The sequence below is a fragment of the Hemiscyllium ocellatum genome, unplaced genomic scaffold, assembly GCF_020745735.1.
Source record: "Hemiscyllium ocellatum isolate sHemOce1 unplaced genomic scaffold, sHemOce1.pat.X.cur. scaffold_2170_pat_ctg1, whole genome shotgun sequence".
NCBI classification, from domain to species: domain Eukaryota; kingdom Metazoa; phylum Chordata; class Chondrichthyes; order Orectolobiformes; family Hemiscylliidae; genus Hemiscyllium; species Hemiscyllium ocellatum.
In genome coordinates this window covers 1437-16761 of record NW_026867995.1, presented here as the reverse complement: position 1 = coordinate 16761, position 15325 = coordinate 1437, and the positions used below count along the sequence as shown (strand labels likewise).

The 15325-nt window shown below is 50.0% G+C and overlaps 3 non-coding genes across 3 annotated transcripts; all 3 read left to right on the top strand.

Moving 5' to 3' along the window:
- The first annotated feature begins 2614 nt into the window (after positions 1-2614).
- trnam-cau (transfer RNA methionine (anticodon CAU)) lies at positions 2615-2686 on the top strand. Its single transcript has one exon. It is a non-coding gene; the product is annotated as a tRNA-Met (tRNA).
- A 3209-nt stretch (positions 2687-5895) lies between these two features.
- On the top strand, positions 5896-5967 carry trnam-cau (transfer RNA methionine (anticodon CAU)). The gene has a single exon. It is a non-coding gene; the product is annotated as a tRNA-Met (tRNA).
- A 3210-nt stretch (positions 5968-9177) lies between these two features.
- Positions 9178-9249, top strand: trnam-cau (transfer RNA methionine (anticodon CAU)). Its single transcript has one exon. It is a non-coding gene; the product is annotated as a tRNA-Met (tRNA).
- Positions 9250-15325: the final 6076 nt, after the last annotated feature.

Genomic DNA, 15325 nt, shown 5'->3' with positions numbered 1-15325 from the left:
GATTCTCTTCATCTGGGACACTTGGGGCTCAGATGTTAACTGCTGCGCGGTAGCAACAAAGAAAGCGATGCCCACTTTGCTATAGACTTTCCGTAAGATTGCTGCGTGAAGACGATTTCTGAACACCAAGAAGGCTGCACAACAATGTGAATTTACCTGGGCGAAGAGTCCTCGGTGTCCATTTCTTTCTGTCCTTCCAGCACAGCATCTTTCCATCTCTCAGATAACAGACCTTTGGAGAAAGTTCACAATCAAAGTTGTTCATGTTCCCCGCATTAATGCAACTGACACCTCTCACCCCAAGGGTTTCAGAGAGTGAGAGAGAGAGAGAGAGAGACTCTACCCGCCCCCACCCTACACCCGCCCCACCCCACCCCAGAACAACGTGCAAGTAGAAATAAATTGGTTTAATTATCGAGCAGTGGAGATAGTCCAGTTCCTGGGGATGAGACAAACATCATCGCCCCGGGGACAGAATGACAAGCAGAAGTTCTGGAAACGCTTTGCTGCTTGCAATTCTTGGAGCAATGTGGAATGTACTTCACACTGAGCAACTTTCAGCTGGCTCAGAGTCTCCAATGTACATTGCTGTGTTTGCCGCCAGCTCAGAGAGAGAGAACAATAGGAAGGACGTAGGAGTGAATAACGATCCGCGTGAGAGGGCGAATAGCTGCTCATGGAGACTGTTAGTGGCTAACAATACGTAGTCTGTCATAGCCGACGAGAGGTGATAACAAGGAGTCGTTTGTGTGGTAGGGGTCAAGGACATGGGGGAGTTCAGGCCCTAAAGTTCTGGAACTCGATATTGAAGACCGGAGGGCTGTAAGGTCTCCAAGTGGAAAATGAGTTGTTGTTCTTTCATCTGGAGCTAGAACACTGCTGCAAGCCTGAGACAGAGATGTTGGTCAGGGAACAGGGTGATGTGTTAAAGTGGCAGACAACCGCCAGGTCAGGGCCTTTTTCCTGCGGGCAGAACCGGGATGTTCTGCGAAGCAGTCACCCAGTTTATGCTTCATGCTACATTGGGGAAACGACACTGTGAGCAGCGAATGCAGTGGACTAGGTTGTGGCAAAAGTGCTGCTTCACCTGGGAGGTATGTTTGAGCCCTTGGATATTCAGGAGGGAGCCGGTAAATGGGCAGGTGTTGCACATTCGGCAGTTTCAGGCGAAAGCGACTTGGCACTATGGGAGGTGGGTGTGGGGTGTTGCGAGTGAAGGAAGAGTGGACCCGAAGTGTAACCCCTGGCACAACGGGTGCGTGTTGGGACCATAACCCACTCTCTCCTATTCACTCAATGTCGTCTTTAGCAGCTTTCCCTTATAACTGCGCTCTGTTCTGCACCTCGCCTTCTCATCTGCTTCCGAAAAAAGGCTTGGACATAAATATTTCACAGTGATATACTGGCCCAATGTGCACAGTCGAGTTGATACACTTGTGGAGATCTGCGTGGTCTTCTCCTGTTCTCTGTATCCCATGGTGAGGAGGGTAATGCTTGTCACTGGCCGCTCGGGTGTCATAGAAAAATTTCAAAACAAAATGTTTGAATTGTCTGCCAGTGGAGAGAGCCCGGTTCCTGGGGACGTGACAAACAGCAGCAGGGAGACTGAATGAGAAGCAGCTGTTCGAGAAACTCTTTGCCGCTAGCAATTCTTAGAGCAATCTCAAATGTATTTCATAGTGAGCACGTCTCAGGTCACTCAAGCGGTGTGGGGCATCTATCGCGGGCCGGCTCTCTGGCTCGTTGGTCTAGGCGTATGATTCTCGCTTTGGGTGCCGTACTGTGATGAGTTGCGAGAGGTCCCGGGTTCAAATCCCGGACGAGCCCGAGGTTTTTCTAAAACTTGACTTGTGCAAAACTGCCTGATTAATTTTCTCAAAAAGCACCTTGGTGAAACGAGGTTGGCCTGTCTGGAGTACGGACAAGGCAGAAAACAGGGAAGTGAAATGGTTGGATGTCGTGTCGAACAGGTTGACGTGAGCTGTGCGGTGTTTGGGGAATGTCAGCAATGAAGGTAGATTGGAAAATTGGGACAGCTCTCCTCGGAGAACCGAAGTTTTCCAAGTCATGAGGGACCTAGAAACAGGAAATAATGTTGTGAAAATGTTCCCACACCTGAAAGGTCCACAACGATTCGGCAGAATTTTAAGGTCACCAGGAAAACAAGTAAAAATGACAGGAGGAAGAACGTTTTCGTACAGGGAGTGGTTAGTGTCAGTAAGTCCCTGTCGGACATTGACAAAGAGGAAGATTCAATGAACACAAAAGGGAATTCGGTGGTCACGTTCAGATGTGCAGATTTACGCTGAGAATGCGAGAGAATGAAACGAATAGACACACGTTGACTGAAGTATAGAACCAGCAGAGCGAAGGTGGGCCGCATGGCCTCCGTCTGCGCTGCGACACATGTGTCACACATTCAGTGTGAAATCACAGTTCGACCAACAGAATGTGGGAATTTAGTAAAAACGTTTCTATTTACACAGCCTCCGTACGTCTGCGAAACAGCATATCACACGACAGCAGCGGAGGTCTTTGACATCAGTCTCGAACGTGCGAGCCGCGTGCCAGATGAAAAGCTGAATCGCTCTGTGGACAGGGCTCAGAGCGTGGCAGCAGAGTGGCGCAGCGGGAGCGTGCTGGGCCCATAACCCAGAGGTCGATGGATCGAAACCATCCTCTGCTATTATTCAATGTCACCTCGAGCTGATTTCCTTTGGATCGGGTGCTCTCTTCTGCCAGCTGCATACCCGAATGGCGTGAAGCATATCGATGCACTCGCCAAATCCACTCCACGCAAGGTGCGTGGTTTTAGAGGTCTCAGTGGCATTCTGTTGTTCGGCGGTTTTTATTCTGAACTGGATCGCAAAACCAGTTCTCTGCGATGCCAATCAGCTGGTCAAGTTGAAACAAATGTCTTGCGGTTTCGTCCATTCCCTGCAGTAATTCGCTACCCTGGTTCAGACGTGAATGACAAGCATGTCAAAAACCTCATCACGACTCAGACACAGTTCCCCCACGATTAGGACGGATCCCACCGATTGTGAATAACCTCAGAGAGAGAGAGACAGGCAATCGGCGTGGATTCGATGGGTTGAACGGCTTGTGTCTACGCGAGAATGGTGCTACGTGTTTATGGCGTCCCACTGCCTGTCTCTGGGACAGGGAGGCTGAGGGAGCAAAACTGGTTCATTTTTACCGTCCCTTCCGTGTTGGACTGCCTGCAGTCCCTCAGCTCAGGGCCGTGGGGAGGACTCTCAGTGAGTGAAGGTTTCACTCGGATTCTCTTCATCTGGGACACTTGGGGCTCAGATGTTAACTGCTGCGCGGTAGCAACAAAGAAAGCGATGCCCACTTTGCTATAGACTTTCCGTAAGATTGCTGCGTGAAGACGATTTCTGAACACCAAGAAGGCTGCACAACAATGTGAATTTACCTGGGCGAAGAGTCCTCGGTGTCCATTTCTTTCTGTCCTTCCAGCACAGCATCTTTCCATCTCTCAGATAACAGACCTTTGGAGAAAGTTCACAATCAAAGTTGTTCATGTTCCCCGCATTAATGCAACTGACACCTCTCACCCCAAGGGTTTCAGAGAGTGAGAGAGAGAGAGAGAGAGACTCTACCCGCCCCCACCCTACACCCGCCCCACCCCACCCCAGAACAACGTGCAAGTAGAAATAAATTGGTTTAATTATCGAGCAGTGGAGATAGTCCAGTTCCTGGGGATGAGACAAACATCATCGCCCCGGGGACAGAATGACAAGCAGAAGTTCTGGAAACGCTTTGCTGCTTGCAATTCTTGGAGCAATGTGGAATGTACTTCACACTGAGCAACTTTCAGCTGGCTCAGAGTCTCCAATGTACATTGCTGTGTTTGCCGCCAGCTCAGAGAGAGAGAACAATAGGAAGGACGTAGGAGTGAATAACGATCCGCGTGAGAGGGCGAATAGCTGCTCATGGAGACTGTTAGTGGCTAACAATACGTAGTCTGTCATAGCCGACGAGGTGATAACAAGGAGTCGTTTGTGTGGTAGGGGTCAAGGACATGGGGGAGTTCAGGCCCTAAAGTTCTGGAACTCGATATTGAAGACCGGAGGGCTGTAAGGTCTCCAAGTGGAAAATGAGTTGTTGTTCTTTCATCTGGAGCTAGAACACTGCTGCAAGCCTGAGACAGAGATGTTGGTCAGGGAACAGGGTGATGTGTTAAAGTGGCAGACAACCGCCAGGTCAGGGCCTTTTTCCTGCGGGCAGAACCGGGATGTTCTGCGAAGCAGTCACCCAGTTTATGCTTCATGCTACATTGGGGAAACGACACTGTGAGCAGCGAATGCAGTGGACTAGGTTGTGGCAAAAGTGCTGCTTCACCTGGCAGGTATGTTTGAGCCCTTGGATATTCAGGAGGGAGCCGGTAAATGGGCAGGTGTTGCACATTCGGCAGTTTCAGGCGAAAGCGACTTGGCACTATGGGAGGTGGGTGTGGGGTGTTGCGAGTGAAGGAAGAGTGGACCCGAAGTGTAACCCCTGGCACAACGGGTGCGTGTTGGGACCATAACCCACTCTCTCCTATTCACTCAATGTCGTCTTTAGCAGCTTTCCCTTATAACTGCGCTCTGTTCTGCACCTCGCCTTCTCATCTGCTTCCGAAAAAAGGCTTGGACATAAATATTTCACAGTGATATACTGGCCCAATGTGCACAGTCGAGTTGATACACTCGTGGAGATCTGCGTGGTCTTCTCCTGTTCTCTGTATCCCATGGTGAGGAGGGTAATGCTTGTCACTGGCCGCTCGGGTGTCATAGAAAAATTTCAAAACAAAATGTTTGAATTGTCTGCCAGTGGAGAGAGCCCGGTTCCTGGGGACGTGACAAACAGCAGCAGGGAGACTGAATGAGAAGCAGCTGTTCGAGAAACTCTTTGCCGCTAGCAATTCTTAGAGCAATCTCAAATGTATTTCATAGTGAGCACGTCTCAGGTCACTCAAGCGGTGTGGGGCATCTATCGCGGGCCGGCTCTCTGGCTCGTTGGTCTAGGCGTATGATTCTCGCTTTGGGTGCCGTACTGTGATGAGTTGCGAGAGGTCCCGGGTTCAAATCCCGGACGAGCCCGAGGTTTTTCTAAAACTTGACTTGTGCAAAACTGCCTGATTAATTTTCTCAAAAAGCACCTTGGTGAAACGAGGTTGGCTGTCTGGAGTACGGACAAGGCAGAAAACAGGGAAGTGAAATGGTTGGATGTCGTGTCGAACAGGTTGACGTGAGCTGTGCGGTGTTTGGGGAATGTCAGCAATGAAGGTAGATTGGAAAATTGGGACAGCTCTCCTCGGAGAACCGAAGTTTTCCAAGTCATGAGGGACCTAGAAACAGGAAATAATGTTGTGAAAATGTTCCCACACCTGAAAGGTCCACAACGATTCGGCAGAATTTTAAGGTCACCAGGAAAACAAGTAAAATGACAGGAGGAAGAACGTTTTCGTACAGGGAGTGGTTAGTGTCAGTAAGTCCCTGTCGGACATTGACAAAGAGGAAGATTCAATGAACACAAAAGGGAATTCGGTGGTCACGTTCAGATGTGCAGATTTACGCTGAGAATGCGAGAGAATGAAACGAATAGACACACGTTGACTGAAGTATAGAACCAGCAGAGCGAAGGTGGGCCGCATGGCCTCCGTCTGCGCTGCGACACATGTGTGATTTCACACATTCAGTGTGAAATCACAGTTCGACCAACAGAATGTGGGAATTTAGTAAAAACGTTTCTATTTACACAGCCTCCGTACGTCTGCGAAACAGCATATCACACGACAGCAGCGGAGGTCTTTGACATCAGTCTCGAACGTGCGAGCCGCGTGCCAGATGAAAAGCTGAATCGCTCTGTGGACAGGGCTCAGAGCGTGGCAGCAGAGTGGCGCAGCGGGAGCGTGCTGGGCCCATAACCCAGAGGTCGATGGATCGAAACCATCCTCTGCTATTATTCAATGTCACCTCGAGCTGATTTCCTTTGGATCGGTGCTCTCTTCTGCCAGCTGCATACCCGAATGGCGTGAAGCATATCGATGCACTCGCCAAATCCACTCCACGCAAGGTGCGTGGTTTTAGAGGTCTCAGTGGCATTCTGTTGTTCGGCGGTTTTTATTCTGAACTGGATCGCAAAACCAGTTCTCTGCGATGCCAATCAGCTGGTCAAGTTGAAACAAATGTCTTGCGGTTTCGTCCATTCCCTGCAGTAATTCGCTACCCTGGTTCAGACGTGAATGACAAGCATGTCAAAACCTCATCACGACTCAGACACAGTTCCCCCACGATTAGGACGGATCCCACCGATTGTGAATAACCTCAGAGAGAGAGAGAGACAGGCAATCGGCGTGGATTCGATGGGTTGAACGGCTTGTGTCTACGCGAGAATGGTGCTACGTGTTTATGGCGTCCCACTGCCTGTCTCTGGGACAGGGAGGCTGAGGGAGCAAAACTGGTTCATTTTTAACCGTCCCTTCCGTGTTGGACTGCCTGCAGTCCCTCAGCTCAGGGCCGTGGGGAGGACTCTCAGTGAGTGAAGGTTTCACTCGGATTTCTCTTCATCTGGGACACTTGGGGCTCAGATGTTAACTGCTGCGCGGTAGCAACAAAGAAAGCGATGCCCACTTTGCTATAGACTTTCCGTAAGATTGCTGCGTGAAGACGATTTCTGAACACCAAGAAGGCTGCACAACAATGTGAATTTACCTGGGCGAAGAGTCCTCGGTGTCCATTTCTTTCTGTCCTTCCAGCACAGCATCTTTCCATCTCTCAGATAACAGACCTTTGGAGAAAGTTCACAATCAAAGTTGTTCATGTTCCCGCATTAATGCAACTGACACCTCTCACCCCAAGGGTTTCAGAGAGTGAGAGAGAGAGAGAGAGAGAGACTCTACCCGCCCCCACCCTACACCCGCCCCACCCCACCCCAGAACAACGTGCAAGTAGAAATAAATTGGTTTAATTATCGAGCAGTGGAGATAGTCCAGTTCCTGGGGATGAGACAAACATCATCGCCCCGGGGACAGAATGACAAGCAGAAGTTCTGGAAACGCTTTGCTGCTTGCAATTCTTGGAGCAATGTGGAATGTACTTCACACTGAGCAACTTTCAGCTGGCTCAGAGTCTCCAATGTACATTGCTGTGTTTGCCGCCAGCTCAGAGAGAGAGAACAATAGGAAGGACGTAGGAGTGAATAACGATCCGCGTGAGAGGGCGAATAGCTGCTCATGGAGACTGTTAGTGGCTAACAATACGTAGTCTGTCATAGCCGACGAGGTGATAACAAGGAGTCGTTTGTGTGGTAGGGGTCAAGGACATGGGGGAGTTCAGGCCCTAAAGTTATGGAACTCGATATTGAAGACCGGAGGGCTGTAAGGTCTCCAAGTGGAAAATGAGTTGTTGTTCTTTCATCTGGAGCTAGAACACTGCTGCAAGCCTGAGACAGAGATGTTGGTCAGGGAACAGGGTGATGTGTTAAAGTGGCAGACAACCGCCAGGTCAGGGCCTTTTTCCTGCGGGCAGAACCGGGATGTTCTGCGAAGCAGTCACCCAGTTTATGCTTCATGCTACATTGGGGAAACGACACTGTGAGCAGCGAATGCAGTGGACTAGGTTGTGGCAAAAGTGCTGCTTCACCTGGCAGGTATGTTTGAGCCCTTGGATATTCAGGAGGGAGCCGGTAAATGGGCAGGTGTTGCACATTCGGCAGTTTCAGGCGAAAGCGACTTGGCACTATGGGAGGTGGGTGTGGGGTGTTGCGAGTGAAGGAAGAGTGGACCCGAAGTGTAACCCCGGCACAACGGGTGCGTGTTGGGACCATAACCCACTCTCTCCTATTCACTCAATGTCGTCTTTAGCAGCTTTCCCTTATAACTGCGCTCTGTTCTGCACCTCGCCTTCTCATCTGCTTCCGAAAAAAGGCTTGGACATAAATATTTCACAGTGATATACTGGCCCAATGTGCACAGTCGAGTTGATACACTCGTGGAGATCTGCGTGGTCTTCTCCTGTTCTCTGTATCCCATGGTGAGGAGGGTAATGCTTGTCACTGGCCGCTCGGGTGTCATAGAAAAATTTCAAAACAAAATGTTTGAATTGTCTGCCAGTGGAGAGAGCCCGGTTCCTGGGGACGTGACAAACAGCAGCAGGGAGACTGAATGAGAAGCAGCTGTTCGAGAAACTCTTTGCCGCTAGCAATTCTTAGAGCAATCTCAAATGTATTTCATAGTGAGCACGTCTCAGGTCACTCAAGCGGTGTGGGGCATCTATCGCGGGCCGGCTCTCTGGCTCGTTGGTCTAGGCGTATGATTCTCGCTTTGGGTGCCGTACTGTGTGATGAGTTGCGAGAGGTCCCGGGTTCAAATCCCGGACGAGCCCGAGGTTTTTCTAAAACTTGACTTGTGCAAAACTGCCTGATTAATTTTCTCAAAAGCACCTTGGTGAAACGAGGTTGGGCTGTCTGGAGTACGGACAAGGCAGAAAACAGGGAAGTGAAATGGTTGGATGTCGTGTCGAACAGGTTGACGTGAGCTGTGCGGTGTTTGGGGAATGTCAGCAATGAAGGTAGATTGGAAAATTGGGACAGCTCTCCTCGGAGAACCGAAGTTTTCCAAGTCATGAGGGACCTAGAAACAGGAAATAATGTTGTGAAAATGTTCCCACACCTGAAAGGTCCACAACGATTCGGCAGAATTTTAAGGTCACCAGGAAAACAAAGTAAAAATGACAGGAGGAAGAACGTTTTCGTACAGGGAGTGGTTAGTGTCAGTAAGTCCCTGTCGGACATTGACAAAGAGGAAGATTCAATGAACACAAAAGGGAATTCGGTGGTCACGTTCAGATGTGCAGATTTACGCTGAGAATGCGAGAGAATGAAACGAATAGACACACGTTGACTGAAGTATAGAACCAGCAGAGCGAAGGTGGGCCGCATGGCCTCCGTCTGCGCTGCGACACATGTTCACACATTCAGTGTGAAATCACAGTTCGACCAACAGAATGTGGGAATTTAGTAAAAACGTTTCTATTTACACAGCCTCCGTACGTCTGCGAAACAGCATATCACACGACAGCAGCGGAGGTCTTTGACATCAGTCTCGAACGTGCGAGCCGCGTGCCAGATGAAAAGCTGAATCGCTCTGTGGACAGGGCCTCAGAGCGTGGCAGCAGAGTGGCGCAGCGGGAGCGTGCTGGGCCCATAACCCAGAGGTCGATGGATCGAAACCATCCTCTGCTATTATTCAATGTCACCTCGAGCTGATTTCCTTTGGATCGGTGCTCTCTTCTGCCAGCTGCATACCCGAATGGCGTGAGCATATCGATGCACTCGCCAAATCCACTCCACGCAAGGTGCGTGGTTTTAGAGGTCTCAGTGGCATTCTGTTGTTCGGCGGTTTTTATTCTGAACTGGATCGCAAAACCAGTTCTCTGCGATGCCAATCAGTGGTCAAGTTGAAACAAATGTCTTGCGGTTTCGTCCATTCCCTGCAGTAATTCGCTACCCTGGTTCAGACGTGAATGACAAGCATGTCAAAAACCTCATCACGACTCAGACACAGTTCCCCCACGATTAGGACGGATCCCACCGATTGTGAATAACCTCAGAGAGAGAGAGACAGGCAATCGGCGTGGATTCGATGGGTTGAACGGCTTGTGTCTACGCGAGAATGGTGCTACGTGTTTATGGCGTCCCACTGCCTGTCTCTGGGACAGAGAGGCTGAGGGAGCAAAACTGGTTCATTTTTACCCGTCCCTTCCGTGTTGGACTGCCTGCAGTCCCTCAGCTCAGGGCCGTGGGGAGGACTCTCAGTGAGTGAAGGTTTCACTCGGATTCTCTTCATCTGGGACACTTGGGGCTCAGATGTTAACTGCTGCGCGGTAGCAACAAAGAAAGCGATGCCCACTTTGCTATAGACTTTCCGTAAGATTGCTGCGTGAAGACGATTTCTGAACACCAAGAAGGCTGCACAACAATGTGAATTTACCTGGGCGAAGAGTCCTCGGTGTCCATTTCTTTCTGTCCTTCCAGCACAGCATCTTTCCATCTCTCAGATAACAGACCTTTGGAGAAAGTTCACAATCAAAGTTGTTCATGTTCCCCGCATTAATGCAACTGACACCTCTCACCCCAACGGTTTCAGAGAGTGAGAGAGAGAGAGAGAGAGAGACTCTACCCGCCCCCCCCCCACACCCACCCCCCACCCCACCCAGAACAACGTGCAAGTAGAAATAAATTGGTTTAATTATCGAGCAGTGGAGATAGTCCAGTTCCTGGGGATGAGACAAACATCATCGCCCCGGGGACAGAATGACAAGCAGAAGTTCTGGAAACGCTTTTGCTGCTTGCAATTCTTGGAGCAATGTGGAATGTACTTCACACTGAGCAACTTTCAGCTGGCTCAGAGTCTCCAATGTACATTGCTGTGTTTGCCGCCAGCTCAGAGAGAGAGAACAATAGGAAGGACGTAGGAGTGAATAACGATCCGCGTGAGAGGGCGAATAGCTGCTCATGGAGACTGTTAGTGGCTAACAATACGTAGTCTGTCATAGCCGACGAGGTGATAACAAGGAGTCGTTTGTGTGGTAGGGGTCAAGGACATGGGGGAGTTCAGGCCCTAAAGTTATGGAACTCGATATTGAAGACCGGAGGGCTGTAAGGTCTCCAAGTGGAAAATGAGTTGTTGTTCTTTCATCTGGAGCTAGAACACTGCTGCAAGCCTGAGACAGAGATGTTGGTCAGGGAACAGGGTGATGTGTTAAAGTGGCAGACAACCGCCAGGTCAGGGCCTTTTTCCTGCGGGCAGAACCGGGATGTTCTGCGAAGCAGTCACCCAGTTTATGCTTCATGCTACATTGGGGAAACGACACTGTGAGCAGCGAATGCAGTGGACTAGGTTGTGGCAAAAGTGTGCTTCACCTGGCAGGTATGTTTGAGCCCTTGGATATTCAGGAGGGAGCCGGTAAATGGGCAGGTGTTGCACATTCGGCAGTTTCAGGCGAAAGCGACTTGGCACTATGGGAGGTGGGTGTGGGGTGTTGCGAGTGAAGGAAGAGTGGACCCGAAGTGTAACCCCGGCACAACGGGTGCGTGTTGGGACCATAACCCACTCTCTCCTATTCACTCAATGTCGTCTTTAGCAGCTTTCCCTTATAACTGCGCTCTGTTCTGCACCTCGCCTTCTCATCTGCTTCCGAAAAAAGGCTTGGACATAAATATTTCACAGTGATATACTGGCCCAATGTGCACAGTCGAGTTGATACACTCGTGGAGATCTGCGTGGTCTTCTCCTGTTCTCTGTATCCATGGTGAGGAGGGTAATGCTTGTCACTGGCCGCTCGGGTGTCATAGAAAAATTTCAAAACAAATGTTTGAATTGTCTGCCAGTGGAGAGAGCCCGGTTCCTGGGGACGTGACAAACAGCAGCAGGGAGACTGAATGAGAAGCAGCTGTTCGAGAAACTCTTTGCCGCTAGCAATTCTTGAGCAATCTCAAATGTATTTCATAGTGAGCACGTCTCAGGTCACTCAAGCGGTGTGGGGGCATCTATCGCGGGCCGGCTCTCTGGCTCGTTGGTCTAGGCGTATGATTCTCGCTTTGGGTGCCGTACTGTGATGAGTTGCGAGAGGTCCCGGGTTCAAATCCCGGACGAGCCCGAGGTTTTTCTAAAACTTGACTTGTGCAAAACTGCCTGATTAATTTTCTCAAAAAGCACCTTGGTGAAACGAGGTTGGCTGTCTGGAGTACGGACAAGGCAGAAAACAGGGAAGTGAAATGGTTGGATGTCGTGTCGAACAGGTTGACGTGAGCTGTGCGGTGTTGGGGAATGTCAGCAATGAAGGTAGATTGGAAAATTGGGACAGCTCTCCTCGGAGAACCGAAGTTTTCCAAGTCATGAGGGACCTAGAAACAGGAAATAATGTTGTGAAAATGTTCCCACACCTGAAAGGTCCACAACGATTCGGCAGAATTTTAAGGTCACCAGGAAAACAAGTAAAAATGACAGGAGGAAGAACGTTTTCGTACAGGGAGTGGTTAGTGTCAGTAAGTCCCTGTCGGACATTGACAAAGAGGAAGATTCAATGAACACAAAAGGGAATTCGGTGGTCACGTTCAGATGTGCAGATTTACGCTGAGAATGCGAGAGAATGAAACGAATAGACACACGTTGACTGAAGTATAGAACCAGCAGAGCGAAGGTGGGCCGCATGGCCTCCGTCTGCGCTGCGACACATGTTTTCACACATTCAGTGTGAAATCACAGTTCGACCAACAGAATGTGGGAATTTAGTAAAAACGTTTCTATTTACACAGCCTCCGTACGTCTGCGAAACAGCATATCACACGACAGCAGCGGAGGTCTTTGACATCAGTCTCGAACGTGCGAGCCGCGTGCCAGATGAAAAGCTGAATCGCTCTGTGGACAGGGCTCAGAGCGTGGCAGCAGAGTGGCGCAGCGCGGAGCGTGCTGGGCCCATAACCCAGAGGTCGATGGATCGAAACCATCCTCTGCTATTATTCAATGTCACCTCGAGCTGATTTCCTTTGGATCGGTGCTCTCTTCTGCCAGCTGCATACCGAATGGGTGAAGATATCGATGCACTCGCCAAATCCACTCCATGCAAGGTGCGTGGTTTTAGAGGTCTCAGTGGCATTCTGTTGTTCGGCGGTTTTTATTCTGAACTGGATCGCAAAACCAGTTCTCTGCGATGCCAATCAGGGTCAGAAGTTGAAACAAATGTCTTGCGGTTTCGTCCATTCCCTGCAGTAATTCGCTACCCTGGTTCAGACGTGAATGACAAGCATGTCAAAAACCTCATCACGACTCAGACACAGTTCCCCACGATTAGGACGGATCCCACCGATTGTGAATAACCTCAGAGAGAGAGAGAGAGAGACCTCAGAGACAGGCAATCGGCGTGGATTCGATGGGTTGACGGCTTGTGTCTACGCGAGAATGGTGCTACGTGTTTATGCGTCCCACTGCCTGTCTCTGGGACAGAGAGGCTGAGGGAGCAAAACTGGTTCATTTTTAACCGTCCCTTCCGTGTTGGACTGCCTGCAGTCCCTCAGCTCAGGGCCGTGGGGAGGACTCTCAGTGAGTGAAGGTTTCACTCGGATTCTCTTCATCTGGGACACTTGGGGCTCAGATGTTAACTGCTGCGCGGTAGCAACAAAGAAAGCGATGCCCACTTTGCTATAGACTTTCCGTAAGATTGCTGCGTGAAGACGATTTCTGAACACCAAGAAGGCTGCACAACAATGTGAATTTACCTGGGCGAAGAGTCCTCGGTGTCCATTTCTTTCTGTCCTTCCAGCACAGCATCTTTCCATCTCTCAGATAACAGACCTTTGAGAAAGTTCACAATCAAAGTTGTTCAGTTCCCCGCATTAATGCAACTGACACCTCTCACCCCAAGGGTTTCAGAGAGTGAGAGAGAGAGAGAGAGAGAGACTCTACCCGCCCCCACCCTACACCCGCCCCACCCCACCCCAGAAAAACGTGCAAGTAGAAATAAATTGGTTTTAATTATCGAGCAGTGGAGATAGTCCAGTTCCTGGGGATGAGACAAACATCATCGCCCCGGGGACAGCAAAATGACAAGCAGAAGTTCTGGAAACGCTTTGCTGCTTGCAATTCTTGGAGCAATGTGGAATGTACTTCACACTGAGCAACTTTCAGCTGGCTCAGAGTCTCCAATGTACATTGCTGTGTTTGCCGCCAGCTCAGAGAGAGAGAACAATAGGAAGGACGTAGGAGTGAATAACGATCCGCGTGAGAGGGCGAATAGCTGCTCATGGAGACTGTTAGTGGCTAACAATACGTAGTCTGTCATAGCCGACGAGGTGATAACAAGGAGTCGTTTGTGTGGTAGGGGTCAAGGACATGGGGGAGTTCAGGCCCTAAAGTTATGGAACTCGATATTGAAGACCGGAGGGCTGTAAGGTCTCCAAGTGGAAAATGAGTTGTTGTTCTTTCATCTGGAGCTAGAACACTGCTGCAAGCCTGAGACAGAGATGTTGGTCAGGGAACAGGGTGATGTGTTAAAGTGGCAGACAACCGCCAGGTCAGGGCCTTTTTCCTGCGGGCAGAACCGGGATGTTCTGCGAAGCAGTCACCCAGTTTATGCTTCATGCTACATTGGGGAAACGACACTGTGAGCAGCGAATGCAGTGGACTAGGTTGTGGCAAAAGTGCTGCTTCACCTGGGGGTATGTTTGAGCCCTTGGATATTCAGGAGGGAGCGGGTAAATGGGCAGGTGTTGCACATTCGGCAGTTTCAGGCGAAAGCGACTTGGCACTATGGGAGGTGGGTGTGGGGTGTTGCGAGTGAAGGAAGAGTGGACCCGAAGTGTAACCCCTGGCACAACGGGTGCGTGTTGGGACCATAACCCACTCTCTCCTATTCACTCAATGTCGTCTTTAGCAGCTTTCCCTTATAACTGCGCTCTGTTCTGCACCTCGCCTTCTCATCTGCTTCCGAAAAAAGGCTTGGACATAAATATTTCACAGTGATATACTGGCCCAATGTGCACAGTCGAGTTGATACACTCGTGGAGATCTGCGTGGTCTTCTCCTGTTCTCTGTATCCCATGGTGAGGAGGGTAATGCTTGTCACTGGCCGCTCGGGTGTCATAGAAAAATTTCAAAACAAAATGTTTGAATTGTCTGCCAGTGAGAGAGCCCGGTTCCTGGGGACGTGACAAACAGCAGCAGGGAGACTGAATGAGAAGCAGCTGTTCGAGAAACTCTTTGCCGCTAGCAATTCTTAGAGCAATCTCAAATGTATTTCATAGTGAGCACGTCTCAGGTCACTCAAGCGGTGTGGGGCATCTATCGCGGGCCGGCTCTCTGGCTCGTTGGTCTAGGCGTATGATTCTCGCTTTGGGTGCCGTACTGTGATGAGTTGCGAGAGGTCCCGGGTTCAAATCCCGGACGAGCCCGAGGTTTTTCTAAAACTTGACTTGTGCAAAACTGCCTGATTAATTTTCTCAAAAGCACCTTGGTGAAACGAGGTTGGCCTGTCTGGAGTACGGACAAGGCAGAAAACAGGGAAGTGAAATGGTTGGATGTCGTGTCGAACAGGTTGACGTGAGCTGTGCGTGTGTTTGGGGAATGTCAGCAATGAAGGTAGATTGGAAAATTGGGACAGCTCTCCTCGGAGAACCGAAGTTTTCCAGTCATGAGGGACCTAGAAACAGGAAATAATGTTGTGAAAATGTTCCCACACCTGAAAGGTCCACAACGATTCGGCAGAATTTTAAGGTCACCAGGAAAACAAGTAAAATGACAGGAGGAAGAACGTTTTCGTAC